Below are 19558 nucleotides of genomic sequence, written 5' to 3'. Positions count from 1 at the left end.
AGTTGTTTTTGTTGTTTAATTTAACTGTTTTAGGCTGCCCACTCAAGTGTACTAGACTGTGCAAAGCATTTACTGTTGATATCTGTTACTGTTTCAAAAAAAAATATATATATATATATATATATATATATATATATATATATATATATATATATATATATATATATATATATACATATAAATCCTTCTTTCCCACCTTTTCTGAGTTAAAATAGTCCTGAATTCAGGTTTTGCTGAATTCTGGGCTTTAGTACATGTTCCTGTGTTGCCCATATCTTTATTTGGATAGGAGGAAGCTTCTTTGTTCACCAGTGAGAGTGGGGAGCTTCGAGCAGCCTATCTGTCCCTGGAGGAATGGTCTCAGCCCAGAAACTAGGTGTTTATTGGCCGTTTTGGGCTAATCCCTAGCTCATTCAAGTCCCCTGCTTTAAAACGCGCTTTAGCGCGGTTTTGTCCTTGTTTCTGACTCAGCAAAGCTCCTCGTGGTCCTGCAGGGTGGTGCTAGCAGCAGAGTGACGAAAAAGAGTGAATGTTGCCAGATAAAGTATTCTTTTACTGCCCTTAAATTAGCGACTGCTTATTCTCACCCAAAAGCGAGCTTGTAACTGCTCTACTACTTTAAAAAGCTTGTTATTGCATTTTTGCTTACCTGCACTTTAAAAGTTGTTTTTGTTGTTTAATTTAACTGTTTTAGGTTGCCCACTCAAGTGTGCTAGCCTTTCCAAAGCATTTACTGTGTTTTCCTGTTGATATCCGTTACTATTTCAAAAAAAAATATATATATATATATATATATATATATATATATATATATATATATATATCATTGTTTCCCACCTTTTCTGAGCTAGAATAGTCCTGAATTTAGGTTTTGCTGAAGTCTGGGCTTTAGTACAAGTTCCTGTGTTGCCCATATCCTTACTTGGATAGGAGGAAGCTTCCCTGTTCACCAGTGAGAGTGGGGAGCTTTGAGCAGCCTATCTGTCCCTGGAGGAGTGGTCTCAGCCGAGAAACTAGTTGTTTATTGGCCGTTTTGGGATAATTCCTAGCTCTTTCAAGTCCCCTGCTTTAAAACACGCTTTAGCGCAGTTTTGCACTTATTTCTGACTCAGCAAAGCTCCTCATGATTCTGCAGAGTGGTGCTAGCAGCAGGGTGATGAAAAAAGTGACTGTTACCAGATAACGTATTATTTTACTGCCTTTAAATTAGTGACTGCTTATTCTCGACGAAAAGTGAGTTTGTAACTGCTCTACTACTTTAAAAAGCTTGTTATTGCATTTTTGCTTACCTGCACTTTAAAACTTGTTTTTGTTGTTTAATTCAACTGTTTTAGGCTGCCCACTCAAGTGGGCTACCCTGTGCAAAGCATTTACTGTGTTTTCCTGTTGATATCTGTTACTATTTCAAAAAGTATATAGATATATATATATATCCTTGTTTCCCACTTTTCTGAGCTAGAATAGTCCTGAATTCAGGTTTTGCTGAATTCTGGGCTTTAGTACAAGTTCCTGTGTTGCCCATATCCTTACTTGGATAGGAGGAAGTTTCTCTCTTCACCAGTGAGAGTGGGGAGCTTTGAGCAGACTATATGTCCCTGGAGGAGTGATCTCAGCCCAGAAACATGTTGTTCATTGGCCATTTTGGGCTAATTCCTAGATCTTTCAAGTCCACTGCTTTAAAACCTGCTTTAGCACGGTTTTGTGCTTGTTTCTGACTCAGCAAAGCTCCTTGTGGTCCTGCAGAGTGGTGCTAGCAGCTGGGTGATGAAATAAAGTGACTGTTACCAGACAAAGTATTATTTTACTGCCTTTAAATTAGCGACTGCTTATTCTCGCCGAAAAGCGAGTTTGTAATTCCTCTACTACTTTAAAAAGCTTTTTATTGCATTTTTGCTTACCTGCAATTTAACAGTTATTTTTGTTGTTTAATTTAACTGTTTTAGGCTGCCCACTCAAGTGAGCTAGCCTCTGCAAAGCATTTACTGTGTTTTCCTGTTGATATCTGTTACTATTTAAAAAAATATATATATCCTTGTTTCCCATCTTTTCTGAGCTAGAATAGTCCTGAATTCCGGTTTTGCTGATTTCTGGGCTTTAGTACAAGTTCCTGTGTTGCCCATATCTTTACTTGCATAGGAGAAAGCTTTTCTGTTCACCAGTGAGAGTGGGGAGCTTTGAGCAGCTTATCTGTCCCTGGAGGAGTGGTCTCAGCCCAGAAACTAGTTGTTTATTGGCCGTTTTGGGCTAATTCCTAGCTCTTTCAAGTTCCCTGCTTTAAAACCCGCTTTAGCGCGGTTTTGTGCTTGTTTCTGACTCAGCAAAGCTCCTTGTGGTCCTGCAGAGTGGTGTTAGCTGCAGAGTGACGAAAAAGAATGACTGTTACCAGATAAAGTAACTTTAACTGCCTTTAAATTAGTGACTGCTTATTCTCGCTGAAAAGTGAGTTTGTAACTACTCTACTACTTTAAAAAGCTTGTTATTGCATTTTTGCTTACCTGCACTTTAAAAGTTGTTTTTGTTGTTCAATTCAACTGTTTTAGGCTTCCCACTCAAGTGTGCTACCCTATGCAAAGCATTTACTGTGTTTTCCTGTTGATATCTGTTACTATTTAAAAAAAAATATATATATATATATATATATGTATGTATATATATATATATATATATATATATATATATATATATATATATATCCTTGTTTCCCACCTTTTCTGAGTTAGAATAGTCCTGAATTCAGGTTTTGCTGAATTCTGGGCTTTAGTACAGGTTCCTGTGTTCCCCATATCTTTATTTGGATAGGAGGAAGCTTCTCTGTTCACCAGTGAGAGTGTGGAGCTTTGCCCAGCCTATCTGTCCCTGGAGGAGTTGTCTCAGCCCAGAAACTAGTTGTTTATTGGCCGTTTTGGGCTAATTCCTAGCTCTTTCAAGTCTCCTGCTTTAAAACCTGTTTTAGCGCAGTTTTGTGCTTGTTTCCAACTCAGCAAAGCTCCTCGTGGTCCTGCAGAGTGGTGCTAGCAGCAGAGGGATGAAAAAGAGTGAATGTTGCCAGATAAAGTATTCTTTTACTGCCCTTAAATTAGCGACTGCTTATTCTCACCGAAATGCGAGTTTGTAAATGCTCTACTACTTTAAAAAGTGTGTTATTGCATTTTTGCTTACCTGCACTTTAAAAGTAGTTTTTGTTGTTTAATTTACCTGTTTTAGGTTGCCCACTTAAGTGCGCTAGCCATTGCAAAGCATTTACTGTGTTTTTCTGTTGATATCCGTTACTGTTTCAAAATAATAATAAAATATATCCTTGTTTCCCGCCTTTTCTGAGCTAGAATAGTCCTGAATTCAGGTTTTGCTGAATTCTGGGCTTTAGTACAAGTTCCTGTGTTACCCATATCCTTACTTGGATAAGAGGAAGCTTCCCTGTTCACCAGTGAGAGTGGGGAGCTTTGAGCAGCCTATCTGTCCCTGGAGGAGTGGTCTCAGCCCAGAAACTAGTTGTTTATTGGCCGTTTTGGGCTAATTCCTAGCTCTTTCAAGTCCCCTGCTTTAAAACATGCTTTAGCGCAGTTTTGCACTTATTTCTGACTCAGCAAAGCTCCTCTTGGTTCTGCAGAGTGATACTAGCAGCAGGGTGATGAAAAAAAAGTGACTGTTACCAGATAAAGTATTCTTTTACTGCCTTTAAATTAGCGACTGCTTATTCTCACCGAAAAGCGAGTTTGTAACTGCTCTCCTACTTTAAAAAGCTTGTTATTGCATTTTTGCTTACCTGTACTTTAAAAGTTGTTTTGTTGTTTAATTCAACTGTTTTAGGCTGCCCACTCAAGTGTGCTAGCCTGTGCAAAGCATTTACTGTTGATATCTGTTGATATCTGTTACTATTTAAAAAAAAAAAATATATATATATATATATATATATATATATATATATATATATATATACATATATATATATAAATCCTTGTTTCCCACCTTTTCTGAGTTAGAATAGTCCTGAATTCAGGTTTTGCTGAATTCTGGGCTTTAGTACAAGTTCCTGTGTTTCCCATATCTTTACTTGGATAGGAGGAAGCTTCACTGTGCACCAGTGAGAGTGGGGAGCTTTGCACAGCCTATCTGTCCCTGGAGGAGTTGTCTCAGCCCAGAAACTAGTTGTTTATTGGCCGTTTTGGGCTAATTCCTAGCTCTTTCAAGTCCCCTGCTTTAAAACCCACTTGAGCGCAGTTTTGTGCTTGTTTCCGACTCAGCAAAGCTCCTCGTGGTCCTGCAGAGTGGTGCTAGCAGCAGAGTGATGAAAAAGAGTGAATGTTGCCAGATAAAGAATTCTTTTACTGCCCTTAAATTAACGACTGCTTATTCTCACCGAAAAGCGAGTTTGTAACTGCTCTACTACTTTAAAAAGCGTGTTATTGCATTTTTGCTTACCTGCACTTTAAAAGTAGTTTTTGTTGTTTAATTTAACTGTTTTAGGTTGCCCACTCAAGTGTGCTAGCCTTTGCAAAGCATTTACTGTGTTTTTCTGTTGATATCCGTTACTGTTTCAAAATAATAATAAAATATATCCTTGTTTCCCGCCTTTTCTGAGCTAGAATAGTCCTGAATTCAGGTTTTGCTGAATTCTGGGCTTTAGTACAAGTTCCTGTGTTGCCCATATCTTTATTTGGATAGGAGGAAGCTTCTCTGTTCACCAGTGAGAGTTGGGAGCTTTGAGCAGCCTATCTGTCCCTGGAAGAATGGTCTCAGCCCAGAAACTAGTCGTTTATTGGCCGTTTTGGGCTAATTCCTAGCTCTTTCAAGTTCCCTGCTTTAAAACACGCTTTAGCGCAGTTTTGCACTTATTTCTGACTCAGCAAAGCTCCTCATGGTTCTGCAGAGTGGTGCTAGCAGCAGGGTGATGAAAAAAAGTGACTGTTGCCATATAAAGTATTCCTTTACTGCCTTTAAATTAGCGACTGCTTATTCTCGCCGAAAAGCAAGTTTGTAACTGCTCTACTACTTTAAAAAGCTTGTTATTACATTTTTGCTTACCTGTACTTTAAAAGTTGTTTTTGTTGTTTAATTCAACTGTTTTAGGCTGCCCACTCAAGTGTGCTACCCTGTGAAAAGCATTTACTGTGTTTTCCTGTTGATATCTGTTAATATTTCAAAAACATATATATATATATATATATATATATATATATATATATATATATATATATATATATATATATATATATATATATATATCCTTGTTTCCCACCTTTTCTGAGCTAAAATAGTCCTGAATTCAGGTTTTGCTAAATTCTGGGCTTTAGTACAAGTTCCTGTGTTACCCATATCCTTACTTGGATAAGAGGAAGCTTCCCTGTTCACCAGTGAGAGTGGGGAGCTTTGAGCAGCCTATCTGTCCCTGGAGGAGTGGTCTCAGCCCAGAAACTAGTTGTTTATTGGCCGTTTTGGGCTAATTCCTAGCTCTTTCAAGTCCCCTGCTTTAAAACATGCTTTAGCGCAGTTTTGCACTTATTTCTGACTCAGCAAAGCTCCTCTTGGTTCTGCAGAGTGATACTAGCAGCAGGGTGATGAAAAAAAAGTGACTGTTACCAGATAAAGTATTCTTTTACTGCCTTTAAATTAGCGACTGCTTATTCTCACCGAAAAGCGAGTTTGTAACTGCTCTCCTACTTTAAAAAGCTTGTTATTGCATTTTTGCTTACCTGTACTTTAAAACTTGTTTTTGTTGTTTAATTCAACTGTTTTAGGCTGCCCACTCAAGTGTGCTAGCCTGTGCAAAGCATTTACTGTTGATATCTGTTACTGTTTCAAAAAAAAAATATATATATATATATATATATATATATATATATATATATGTATATATAAATCCTTGTTTCCCACCTTTTCTGAGTTAGAATAGTCCTGAATTCAGGTTTTGCTGAATTCTGGGCTTTAGTACAAGTTCCTGTGTTCCCCATATCTTTATTTGGATAGGAGGAAGCTTCTCTGTTCACCAGTGAGAGTGGGGAGTTTTGCCCAGTCTATCTGTCCCTGGAGGAGTTGTCTCAGCCCAGAAACTAGTTGTTTATTGGCCGTTTTGGGCTAATTCCTAGCTCTTTCAAGTCCCCTGCTTTAAAACCCACTTGAGCGCAGTTTTGTGCTTGTTTCCGACTCAGCAAAGCTACTCGTGGTCCTGCAGAGTGGTGCTAGCAGCAGAGTGATGAAAAAGAGTGAATGTTGCCAGATAAAGTATTCTTTTACTGCCCTTAAATTAACGACTGCTTATTCTCACCGAAAAGCGAGTTTGTAACTGCTCTACTACTTTAAAAAGCGTGTTATTGCATTTTTGCTTACCTGCACTTTAAAAGTAGTTTTTGTTGTTTAATTTAACTGTTTTAGGTTGCCCACTCAAGTGTGCTAGCCTTTGCAAAGCATTTACTGTGTTTTTCTGTTGATATCCGTTACTGTTTCAAAATAATAATAAAATATATCCTTGTTTCCCGCCTTTTCTGAGCTAGAATAGTCCTGAATTCAGGTTTTGCTGAATTCTGGGCTTTAGTACAAGTTCCTGTGTTGCCCATATCTTTATTTGGATAGGAGGAAGCTTCTCTGTTCACCAGTGAGAGTTGGGAGCTTTGAGCAACCTATCTGTCCCTGGAGGAGTGGTCTCAGCCCAGAAACTAGTTGTTTATTGGCCGTTTTGGGCTAATTCCTAGCTCTTTCAAGTTGCCTGCTTTAAAACACGCTTTAGCGCAGTTTTGCACTTATTTCTGACTCAGCAAAGCTCCCCGTGGTTCTGCAGAGTGGTGCTAGCAGCAGGGTGATGAAAAAAAGTGACTGTTGCCATATAAAGTATTCTTTTACTGCCTTTAAATTAGCGACTGCTTATTCTCGCCGAAAAGCAAGTTTGTAACTGCTCTACTACTTTAAAAAGCTTGTTATTACATTTTTGCTTACCTGTACTTTAAAAGTTGTTTTTGTTGTTTAATTCAACTGTTTTAGGCTGCCCACTCAAGTGTGCTAGTCTGTGCAAAGGATTTACTGTGTTTTCCTGTCGATATCTGTTACTATTTCAAAAAAAAAAATCCTTGTTTCCTGCCTTTTCTGAGCTAGAATATTCCTGAATTCAGGTTTTGCTGAATTCTGGGCTTTAGTACAAGTTCCTGTGTTGCCCATATCCTTACTTGGATAAGAGGAAGCTTCCCTGTTCACCAGTGAGAGTGGGGAGCTTTGAGCAGCCTATCTGTCCCTGGAGGAGTGGTCTCAGCCCAGAAACTAGTTGTTTATTGGCCGTTTTGGGCTAATTCCTAGCTCTTTCAAGTCCCCTGCTTTAAAACACGCTTTAGCGCAGTTTTGCACTTATTTCTGACTCACCAAAGCTCCTCTTGGTTCTGCAGAGTGATACTAGCAGCAGGGTGATGAAAAAAAGTGACTGTTACCAGATAAAGTATTCTTTTACTGCCTTTATATTAGCGACTGCTTATTCTCGCCGAAAAGCGAGTTTGTAACTGCTCTCCTACTTTAAAAAGCTTGTTATTGCATTTTTGCTTACCTGTACTTTAAAACTTGTTTTTGTTGTTTAATTCAACTGTTTTAGGCTGCCCACTCAAGTGTGCTAGCCTGTGCAAAGCATTTACTGTGTTTTCCTGTCGATATCTGTTACTATTTCAAAAAAAAAATCCTTGTTTCCTGCCTTTTCTGAGCTAGAATATTCCTGAATTCAGGTTTTGCTGAATTCTGGGCTTTAGTACAAGTTCCTGTGTTGCCCATATCTTTACTTGGATAGGAAGAAGCTTCTCTGCTCAGAACTGTTTGGAAGTTTCTAGAAGGCCAGTGCTTGCTTGGGCTAACGGGAAGTCTCTGTGTTCACCAGTGGGAGTGGTTAACACTGAACAGCCTGCCTGTCCCTGGAGGAGTGGTTACTACCTAGAAGCTGTAGTTTTTTTGGCCAATTTGAGTCAATTCTAAACTCCTTGATCTGTCTCTCTTAAAACCAGGCTGCCTCGTGGTTTTAGCATCTTTCCAAACTTGCTAGTTGCTGCTGAAGCACCTACCAAGGGGAGAAAACGCTGAGAGAAGAAAAGGAGCCACTTTTGTGATTTTAATTATTTTCTTCTGATTTTTTGTTAGGTTTTACTGCTTTGCCGCCTACTTTTTGGCATTTTCCGGTTTGCTAAAGTTTATATCTGTAACAGTAACAGTACTTGGAACACATCTAGAGCCTGTTTACTGCATTTCCTGTGTTGCACTTAATTTAAAATCGTTTTTTTCTCTAAAAACTGCATTTTACATGATTTTGGCCTAGCACTCAAGTGTGGGGTCATTTATTGCACTGTTGTGATTATTTTGCTGCTTGTGTATCTCTGCTACCTTTAAACTACAACAAAAAGAAGAAAAAAAAATCTTGCTTTTTTCCCACTTTCTGAAAGTTAAGAAAGTTCAGTTATAGATTTGCTGTTCTGAACTGTTTGGAAGTTTCTAAAAGGCCAGTGCTTGCTTGGGCTAAAGGGAAGTCTCTGTGTTCACCAGTGGGAGTGGTTAACACTGAACAGTCTGCCTGTCCCTTGAGGAGTGGTTGCTACCTAGAAGTTGTAGTTTTATTGGCCATTTTGGGTCAATTCTAAACTCCTTGATCTCTCTCTCTTAAAACCCTACAACTCTCTTTTTGTGCTGTTTTGCGCACTGAGTAGCGTCGGGCAGCGCCGCCTAAACAGGTTTAAACTATTCCAGGCTCCACAAAGTCTGCTCTTCACTTTTTCCCTTAGAACTGTTCAAACTCTCAAAGTAATCACTCTATTCTCTTTCTAAAGCCCTGCACTTGCTCAGCTCTTATAAGAAAACACTAACTAACTAAAGCACTACACCCTCCTTGACTTCTCATAAGTATTAGATTCCCGATTGGTCCTTCCTGATCAAGTGAAAAATCAGTTCCCTTCCCTAATCTGATCAGTAAAAAAAACAGTTCCCTATACTAATCTGGTATGTCCAAGGGTCAGTTTCAAGGCTACTTTCCAGTCCAGCTGGTGAATCTGGGAATTTTGAGGCAATGTTACAATTGCCTTATGTACACAGACAACCCTCTCCTCCTTCCAACAAACTCTAATACATGTGAGAGATGCAGTTACACAGCCAAACTGGAGGCAGAGCTCTCTCAACCCAAGACTGGCACAGTCAGTCAGGAGGAAAAGGTAACCACCTACACGACAAATCCAGTCTCACACAGACCTATTGCATCTGCATACCCAACACATAAACACACAAAAACATACTCGGAGGCTCTAAATAAAAATCTGCCTAAACAGCAAAGACCTCCTAGGCAGATATCCAAGCAACAGCCACCCCTCAACAATACCCATGAATCACATATCTCACAAAATCAGTGTGCCTCACAACCACAGCCCTTAAGGCCAAACAACACACCAAATACACTTGTTATAGGGAACTCTATTGTCCGGCACACTGACGTCCCACTCACCAGACTGAACAAGGAGAAGGTCACTGTAAGCTGCCTGTCGGGTGCCAGGATCCGCCACATAACGCAAGCACTCAGGTCACTCCAAAGCAAGTACAAGTATGACTCCATCATTGTTCATGCTGGTGTGAATGACCTGAGACATACCTCCCTGGACTACATGAAAAGAAACATAGAGGAGCTCTCTGACCATGTAGCCCAGGCTGGTATAACCCTGACCTTGAGTAGCATCTTGCCCTCACCAAGAATGATGCCACAGTATAAAGACAAAATGATCAGTTTCAACAATTGGCTAAAGTATTGGTATCATTCAAAGGGGATCCAGTGTCTCTCAGTCTGGGATGACATGCTCGACAAGCCACGTTGCTTCGCTAGGGGCAGTTTGCACCTGTTACCCTTAGGCTTTCGTATATTGGCCAACGCTCTTGCCATCCCCATAGTGTCTTTTTTAGGCAAGGCTCAAAGGACAAACCCACCTCCATAGACAACCCAAGGATAAAAAAAATAAAGGTAATGCTACTCAGTGCCAGAAGTCTAAACCTCAAGATGCACGCACTCGAGGCTCTCCTCAGTATGGAGAAAATTGATGTCTGTGCAGTAAAAGAAACCTGGTTCAAGGCTCCTGAGAGCAACCCAGCACTACCAGGTTATTACTCATACCATGCGTGTTGGCCCCAAAACTCGGACCGAAGCACAAAAGGAGGTGGAGTATCTATATTCATCAAAGATGCCTACACCTCCAGGTTAGTGGTACTGCACGAAGCATCGGAAACCATCCATGTGCAACTAACAGCAGGCAAAACTGCCTTTCAGTTTGTAACCTGCTACAGAACACCCTCCCTATTACAGGAACCCCACTTGGCATTCCTGAGAACACTGGAGAGTATGAAGGTCTCTCCAAACGCTATGTTATTGGGTGACTTCAACTACCCAAACATTGACTGGGAAAACTACTCAAGCCCAAACACCCTCGCCCAATGGTTCCTTGAATTTATAAACTCTAACACAATGGAACAACTGGTCACCACTCCCACAAGAGGGAACAACATATTGGACCTGGTCATCACCAACATGGGGACTCTATGTTCCACACTAGAGGTAAACCCCCTATTGGTAAGATCAGACCATAAACAAATTTCCCTGGACATCCATATCCCGCCCCCACCCCCCAGCCAAGGAAATCACTGTAAAGAATTTCTCAAAAGCCAACTTTGCACTTCTCAAGACTGAGGTGGAATCCTTCAAAGCCCCTGGGCCAGAGGATAATACAGCCCAATCCGCAGAATCCTTTACAAATGCATTCTATGAGCACCTGCAGGAATGCATGGATTGTGCTATCCCAAATAAAACCAAAACTCACTCCTCCAAAAACAGCAGACCAGTCTGGTGGACCCCAGCCATAAATAAGCTATACAACAGAAGGAGGAAGCTATGACATGACAGAGCAAAATCCCAAAAAGGGAAGGCATCTCTGATCAGTATTAGCAAGAAACTTCGATCCCTCATAAAATCATCAAAGGCCAGTTTTGAAGGAAAAATTGCCCTAGACACTAAAGATAATCACAAGGCCTTCTTTAGTTATGTCAGGAACATGGGCAGAAACTCCCAGATATGCTCTGAATTGTTGCATAACAGTACAAAATATACCAAACATACAGACATAGCCAACATCCTGGCAGACAGATTCAGCGCAAACTCCCCCCCCCAAAGAAGCAAATACCTATCCCAACTGAATGTAACCTCCCTGAAATCACAGATACACAGGTGAAAGCTGCCCCCTCCAAAGCAAAAAACACAGCATCTATGGGACTGGATGGTGTCCCAGGCTGTGTCTTACATGAGCTCCAAGAAGAACTGAACCCTCACATTAAGTCACTGTTCAAACTTAGCCTTACTACAGGATATGTACTCAAAGAATGGCATACAGCTACAGTAGTCCCACTCCACAAAGGTGGTGCCACAACGGACCCTGGAAACTATCGCCCCATAAGCCTGACTAGTCTGGTCTGTAAAGCTATGGAGCGTATTATCATGGAACTCATAAACAAAGACATTGGGAGCCTCCAGACACTGGACCCTACCCAATTTGGCTTTGTTAAGGGCAGATCTTGCCTCTTAAACCTAGTTGATTTCTTTGAAACAGTTACCAAAGCCATAGATGAGGGCAAGGTAGTCCACACAGCCTACCTGGACCTCGCAAAAGCCTTCGACACAATACCCCACTCGGGTATCATAAATAAGCTTACCATCTTAAATATCAACCCCTATATCACAAGATGGGTTGCAAACTGGCTCAGAGATAAAACCCACATGGTCAAAATCACAGGTGCCATGTCCTAATCCAAACCAGTTACAAGTGGCATCCCACAGGGTTCAGTTCTGGGACCTCTCTTGTTCGTTATATACTTCTCTGAGGTTCAGGCTAACACAGGGGGATTATGGCTGACAAAGTTCGCAGATGACTGCAAACTGGGGGCCATAATCGAATCTGGAGCTGACACAAGCATCCTCCAAAAGGGTCTCACAGAGATGGATGCTTGGTGCCAGAGCCATGGCCTCAAACTAAATGCTAAAAAGTGTATAGTCATCCCATTTGGGAAAAACAAGGTGCTCACAAATTACCACATAGGTGGTAATCCATTAGGTACGGAAGAAGTAATTAGAGATTTGGGGATGAACGTAGATAGTAATCTCTCCTTTGATAATCATGTTGCCAAAGTGGTTAGAAAGACCTTCTATATAGCCCACCTTATCATGAAAGGGTTTGCATCTAGATCAAGAGAGGTCATTGTGCCCCTCTACTCGTCACTCATCAGGCCCATAATTGAATACAATGCCCCTTTTGGGATGTACCTTACCCGACACCTGGAGCAACTGGAGAGACCCCAAAAGTACCTCACCAAGAGGATCATGGGCTACAAACAGATGTCCTATGCAGCTCGACTAAAGAAACTCCAGCTCTACTCAGTTGCTTACCACCTACTCAGAGGTGATATATGCCTGACGTACAAAGCCATGTCAAACCCAGAATTAATGGACATGCCCCACCTCAAAAAATCCAAGTCCCTTAGAGTTACACGCTCCAGGGACCTAAACCTCAGCACAAAAATAAATAGGATATGCTGGAGTGACAGATTCATTTCCCAGAGGCTCCCCTCACTCTGGAATAGAATCCCAGTTCATGTTAGACATAGCCCCTCACTGACCCTCTTCAAGCGAAATTTGGATGCGTGGATGGGAAATCACAAATTCACCCCTGGGATCTCCCCAGTGTCCCTGCTAGACAGAGGCACAGTAAACTAATCTTAAAAGGGTACCTTCTGTGACCTACTTTACAGAGGCACAGTAGGCTAATCTAATAGGGAGGCAGAAGCCAAATACACTCTGGCTAGGCTTATAAATGCCCTAGGGCAGATAGCCTAGTATCTACCTATGAACCTATGAACCAATGTTCACCAGTGAGAGTGGGAAGCTTTGAGCAGCCTATCTGTCCCTGGAGGAGTGGTCTCAGCTCAGAAACTAGTTGTTTATTGGCCGTTTTGGGCTAATTCCTACCTCTTTCAAGTCCCCTGCTTTAAAACCCACTTTAGCGCGGTTTTGTGCTTGTTTCCGACTCAGCAAAGCTCCTCGTGGTCCTGCAGAGTGGTGCTAGCAGCAGAGTGATGAAAAGGAGTGAATGTTACCAGATAAAGTATTCTTTTACTGCCTTTAAATTAGCGACTGCTTATTCTCACTGAAAAGTGAGTTTGTAACTGCTCTGCTACTTTAAAAAGCTTGTTATTGCATTTTTGCTTACCTGCACTTCAAAAGTTGTTTTTGTTGTTTAATTTAACTGTTTTAGGCTGCCCACTCAAGTGCACTAGCCTATGCAAAGCATGTACTGTATTTTCCTGTTGATATCTGTTACTGTTTCAAAAAAAAAATAAAATATATCCTTGTTTCCCGCCTTTTCTGAGCTAGAATAGTCCTGAATTTAGGTTTTGCTGAATTCGGGGCTTTAGTACAAGTTCCTGTGTTGCCCATATCCTTACTTGGATAGGAGGAAGCTTCTCTGCTCACCAGTAAGAGTGGGGAGCTTTGAGCAGCCTATCTGTCCCTGGAGGAGTGGTCTCAGCCCGGAAACTAGTTGTTTATTGGCCAGGTTTTGGGCTAATTCCTAGCTCTTTCAAGTCCCCTGCTTTAAAACCCGCTTTAGCATGGTTTTGCACGATTTTGCGCATCGCGCAGCATTGCGCAATGTAGCACAAAACCATTTAAGCAGTTTTAAACAATTCCCGCCTCCACAAAGTCTGCTCTTCAATTTTTCCCTTAGAACTAGTCGAACTCTCAAAGTAAGCACTCAACCTTCATTCTGCAGCCCAGCACTTGCTCAAATTTCTCAGAAAGCACTAACAAATATTAGCACTACACCCCCTGATACTATCCAGAAGTACAACATTCTCTATTCGTCCATTCCAGTCAGTCAATAAACCAGTTCCTTAAACTATCCAGGCATGTCCAAAGTGCAGTTTCAGATATACTCTCCAGTCCAGCTGGTGAATCTGGGAATCTTGAGGCAATGTTACAATTGCCTTATGTACACAGACAACCCTCTCCTTCTTCCAACAAACTCAAATATTTCTGAGAGATGCAACTATACAGCCAAACTGGAGGCCAAGCTCTCTCAATCCAAGACTGGCACACTCAGTCAGGAGGAGAAGGAAACCACTCACACCACAAAACCAGTCTCACATAGACCAAATGCACCAGCAAACAAGACACATAAACTCACAAAAACATACTCGGAGGCTCTAAATAAAAATCTGCCAAAGCAGCAGAGACCTCCAAAGCAGACACCCAAGCAACCGCCACCCCACAACAACTTACACGTATCACATACTTCACGAAGTCAGTGTGCCACACAGTCACAGCCCCTAAGGCTAAATAACACACCTAATACACTAGTAATTGGAGACTCTATAGTCAGGCACACTGATGTCCCACTCACCAGACTGAACAAGGAGGTCACTGTAAGCTTCCTGTCGGGAGCCAGGATCCGCCACATAACACAGGCACTCAGGTCACTCCACAGCAGGTACAAATATGACTCTGTCATTGTTCATGTTGGTGTGAATGACCTGAGATGTACCTCACTGGACTACATGAAAAGATACATAGAGGAGCTCTCGGATCATGTAGCCCAGGCCGGTATGACCCTGACCCTGAGTAGCATATTACCCTCACCAAGAATGACACTGCAGTATAAAGACAAAATGATCAATTTTAACAATTGGCTAAGCTATTGGTGTCATTCAAAGGGGATCCAGTGTCTGTCAGCCTGGGATGACATGCTAGACAAGCCATGTTGCTTCACCAGGGACGACTTGCACCTGTCACCTTTGGGCTTTCGAATACTGGCTAAGGTTCTTGCCACCCCCATAGTGCCTTTTTTAGGCAAAGCCCAAAAGACAAACCCACCTCCATATACCAGAAACAAAAAACTAAGGGTAATGCTACTCAACGCCAGAAGTCTAAACCTCAAGATGCATGCACTCGAGGCACTCCTCAGTATGGAGAAAATCGATATCTGTGCAGTAACAGAAACCTGGTTCATAGGTTCATAGGTTCATACTAGGCTATCTGCCCGAGGGCATTTACAAGCCTAGCCCATCATTTTGTGGCTTACGCCACCCCTTTAGTATGGGGAACTATACCCATTATTTTGCTGTGCCTCTGTCGAGCAGTGACACTGAGGTAATCCCTGGGGTATATCTGCGATCTCCCATCCATTGGTCAAGATTTCTCTTGAACAAGGCCAGCGAGGTGCTCTGCCTCACATGTACCGGGATTTTGTTCCACAGCACAGGAGTCTTTGGGTGATGAATCTATCCCTCCAGCACGCCCTATTAATAGCCGTGTCGAGGTTTAAGTCTCCCGCGCTTGTGGCTCTGATGGATCTAGATTTTTGAGGTGAAGCATATTCATCAAATCTGGGTTTGACATGGCCTTGTATGTTAGGCAAAGGTCACCTCTGAGCAAGCGGTGGCGACTGAATAGAGCTGGAGTTCTTTCAGTCGGGCAGCATAGGATAGATTTTGAGACCTTTATCCTTTTGGTGAGGAACTTTTGTGGCCACTCCAGCTGCTGCAAGTGTCGGGTCAGATACATTCGAATGGGGCATTGTACTCAATCATTGGTCTGATGAGTGATGAGTAAAGGGAGACTATAACCTCCCTTGATCTAGATGAGAATCCCTTCATGATAAGGTGGGCAATGTAGAAGGTCTTCCTAACTACTTTAGCTACATGGGTGTCGAATGACAGACTACTATCAACCTGGGTCCCCAGGTCCCTGATAACTTCTTCTGTGCTCAGTGGATTGCCACCTATTTGGTAGCTAGGGGTAACCTTGTTTTTCCCGAAGGGTATGACTATGCATTTTTGGCATTTAACTTTAGGCCGTGGCTCTGGCACCAGTTATCCGTTTCTGTGAGACCCTTCTGAAGGATATCTGTGTCAGATGTGTTTTCTACTATGGCCCAGTTTGCAGTCATCTGCAAACTTTGTCAGCCATAACCCTCCTGTGTTTGCTTGTACTTCAGAAAAGTAGATGCCAAACAAGAGTGGGCCCAGGACTGAGCCCTGTGGGACACCACTTGTGACAGGCTTTGAGTCTGACATGGCGCCAGCAACTCTGACCCTGTGGGTTCTGTCACTCAGCCAGTTTGCAACCCATCTTGTGATGTATGGATTAACATTTAAGCTGATGAGTTTTTCAATGATACCCGAGTGGGGTATTGTATCAAGGCCTTAGCCAGATCGAGGTAGGCTGTATGGACTGCCTTTCCTCATCAATGGCTTTGGTGACTGTTTCGAAAAAGCGAACCAAGTTTAATACGCATGATCTGCATTTGACAATGTCAAACTGAGTTGGATCCAAAGTCTGCAAATTCCTATGTCTTTATTTATGAGGTCCATTATGATCCTCTCCATGGCTTTGCAGATAAGGCTTGTCAAGCTAATGGGCCGGTAATTTCCAGGGTCGGTGGAGGCACCGCCTTTGTGAAGTGGGACCACAGTTGCAGTGCCACTCCTGGGTACGTATCCAGAGGTAAGACTTTGATTAAACAGCTGTCCTAGCTGTGGGTTTAATTACTCATTGAGTTCGTGGAGCACACAGCCGGGGACACCATCAGGTCCCATGGATGCTGTGTTTTTGCTTTGAGAGAGCAGTTCTCACTTGGGCGCTGGAGATGTTTGGGGGCTGCAATCGTTTGGTATAGATATCTCTCCTTTGGGGAGGGGAGAAGTTTGCACTGAACCTGTCAGCCAGTATGTTGGCAATGTCTGTAGGATCAGTAATCTTCACATCATTTTGAACTAGTTCTGAGCATATCTGGGAGTTTCCTCCTAGGTTTCTAACATAGCTAAAGAAGGCCTTATGATTGTCTTTTGAGTCTTTAGCTATTTTTCTCTCGAAATTTGCTTTGGATGATTTTATGAGAGCTCTTAGTTTTTGACTTATAGTGATCAAGGGTGTCTTACCTTTTAAGGATTTTGCTCTATCTTGTAGTAGCTTCCTCCTTTTGTTGTAGAGTTTGTTTATGGCTGGGGTCCACCAGACTGGACGCTTGCCTTTGGTACAAAGAGTCTTTGTTTTTCTTGGGATTGCCTTATCCATGCAGTCCTGCAGGTGCTGGTAGAAGGCATTTGTAAGTGATTCAGCGGCTTGAGTACTGTTTTCCACCGGCTCGGGTGCCTTAAAGGAGACCACACTAGTCTTTACAAGTGTGAAGTCGGCTTTGAGAAGTTCTTTACTGTGGTCTTTTTATTTCAGGTGGGGTGGGATGAGGACCTCCAGCGAGATTAGTTTGTGATCTGATCTCACCAGTGAGGGGTATACTTCCGGTGTTGAACATTGTGCTCCCATGTTCGTGATGATGAGATCAAGTATGTTATCTCCTCTTGTGGGGATGGTGACTAGTTGTTCCATGGCATTTGAGTTTATGAATTCCAGGAACTTTTGGGCTAGGGTGTTTGGGCTTGAGTAGTGTTCCCAGTCTATATTAGGGTAATTGAAGTCACCTAGTATGATGGTGTTTGGTGATACATTTATCCTCTAGTGTTTTCAGGAAGGCCATGTGAGGTTCCTGAGTTTGTGAGGGTGGCCTGTAACATGCTACAATTTGCAGAGCAGTCTTGCCTACGGTTAATTGCACCTGGATGGTCTCCGATGCATCATGCGTTGCCACCAGTCTTGAGGTGTGGGTGTCCTTGATGAATATGGATACCCCCCCCTCCTTTCTTGGTATTGTCCTGATTTTGGGGCCGCAACGCATGATATGAGGTAAAACCTGATAGCGCTGGGGTGCTCTCAGGAGCCTTGAACCAGGTTTCTGTCACAGCACAGACATCGATGTTCTCCATACTGAGAAGGGCCTCGAGTGCGTGCATTTTGAGATTTAGACTTCTGGCATTGAGCAGCATTACCCTTAGTTTTTTTCCTTTTTGTGTTCTAGGGTGGTAGGTTTAGAATTTGAGCCTTGCCTAAAAAGGCACTATGGGGTGGCAAGAGCCTTGCCAATATCCGAATCCCAGGGTGACAGGTGCAAGCCGTCCCTTGCAAAGCAGCGTGGCTTGTCCAGCATGTCATCCCAGGCAGACAGATACTGGATCCCCTTTGAATGACACCAGTGTTTAAGCCAATTGTTAAAGCTGATCATCTTATCTCTGTATTGTGGCATCATTCTTGGTGAAGGTAGGATACTGCTCAAGGTCAGGGTCATACCTGCCTGGGCTACATAATCAGAGAGCTCCTCAATGTCTCTTTTCATGTAGTCCAGGAGGTACGTCTCAGGTCGTTTACACCAGCGTGGACAATGACTGAGTCATATTTGTACCTGCTGTTGTGAGACCTGAGTGCTTGCTATGTGGCGGATTCTAGCGCCGACAGACAGCTTACTGTGACCTTCTCCTTACTCAGTCTGGTGAGCGGACGCCAGTGTGTCTGACTATGGAGTCACCAATGACTAGTGTGTCTGGCATTGTGTTTGGCCTTAAGGGCTGTGACTGTTTGACACTCTGACTGTGAGGTCTATGTGTTGCAGGTGTTGTGTTCTGAGGTGGTGGTTGTTTGGGTGTCTGCTTTGGTGGCCTCTGCTGTTTTGGTAGATTTTGATCAGAGCCTCAGTATGTCTTTGTGTGTTTATGTGCATGATTTGAGGTTGTAATGGTACTATGTGAGACTGGGTCTATAGTGTGTGTGGTAACCTTCTCCTCCTGACTGGTCTTGCCAGTCCTATGTTGAGAGAGCTCAGCCTCCAGTTTGGCCGTATAGTTGCATCTCGCATGTATTTGTGTTTTGTGGGAGGAGGAGAGGGTTGTCTGTGTACATGAGGCAATTGTAACATTGCCTCAATATTCCCAGGTTCACCAGCTGAGCAGGAGAGGACACTAGCAACTGATCCCTCGACATGCTAGAAGGATAGACAAAAACTTTAAAAAGATTCCGGGGATGTGGGTGACCGAGAAATGGGGGTTGCCTTTTGGGGTGCTATCTATAAGAGTGCCGTATCAAGGTAATAAGTACTGTAGGAGCAAGTGCTAGGTTTAACAGATAGAGAATAGTCTACTTAGAGTCAAGTAGAGATGATCTTTTTAGTTATAGGATACGCTGATTAGATCAGTAGTATAGGTCGAGGAAGGTAGTTTCAAGGGAAAATTTGAAGAGTGGACTTTAGGTAGCCCGAATAGTTTAAACCTGCTTAACCGGTGCTGCCCTAGTGTGCACCAGTGGCAACTCCACGCTAAATTGCGCTAAATCGCGCTAATGCGCTAAAGCGTGCTTTATAGCAGGGGGCTGGAAAAGACAGGAATTGACCCAAAATGGCCAATAAACTACAAGTTACTGCCTTAAACCACTCCTCTGAGGACAAACAGGCAGCTCAGTACTCCCTACTCCCACTAGTGAGTAAAGAAACTACCCCTTGACCAAACAAGGAAAATGGAGAAAACAGGAACCAAGACAAAGCCCAGGGATCAGCAAAATCTGGTCTCTGGAACACTAGTTAGGAAAGTATAGAAAGCAAGGATATTTTTCGTTTTTTCAAGTTTTTTTACAGAAAAGCAGAAAACACAA

At 42.5% G+C, this 19558-nt stretch overlaps 1 protein-coding gene across 1 annotated transcript in view; it reads left to right on the top strand.

Annotated features, from left to right (window-relative positions):
• Nucleotides 1-19558, top strand: part of ELAPOR1 (endosome-lysosome associated apoptosis and autophagy regulator 1) — an 885667-nt gene that overhangs the window by 715311 nt on the left and 150798 nt on the right. The window lies entirely within an intron of this gene.

The sequence above is a fragment of the Protopterus annectens genome, chromosome 7.part0 (genome assembly GCF_019279795.1).
Source record: "Protopterus annectens isolate FY-2018-M chromosome 7.part0, PAN1.0, whole genome shotgun sequence".
Lineage (NCBI taxonomy): Eukaryota > Metazoa > Chordata > Ceratodontiformes > Protopteridae > Protopterus > Protopterus annectens.
Note: the sequence above shows the minus strand (reverse complement) of the source record. Positions and strands in the feature narration are given on the sequence as shown.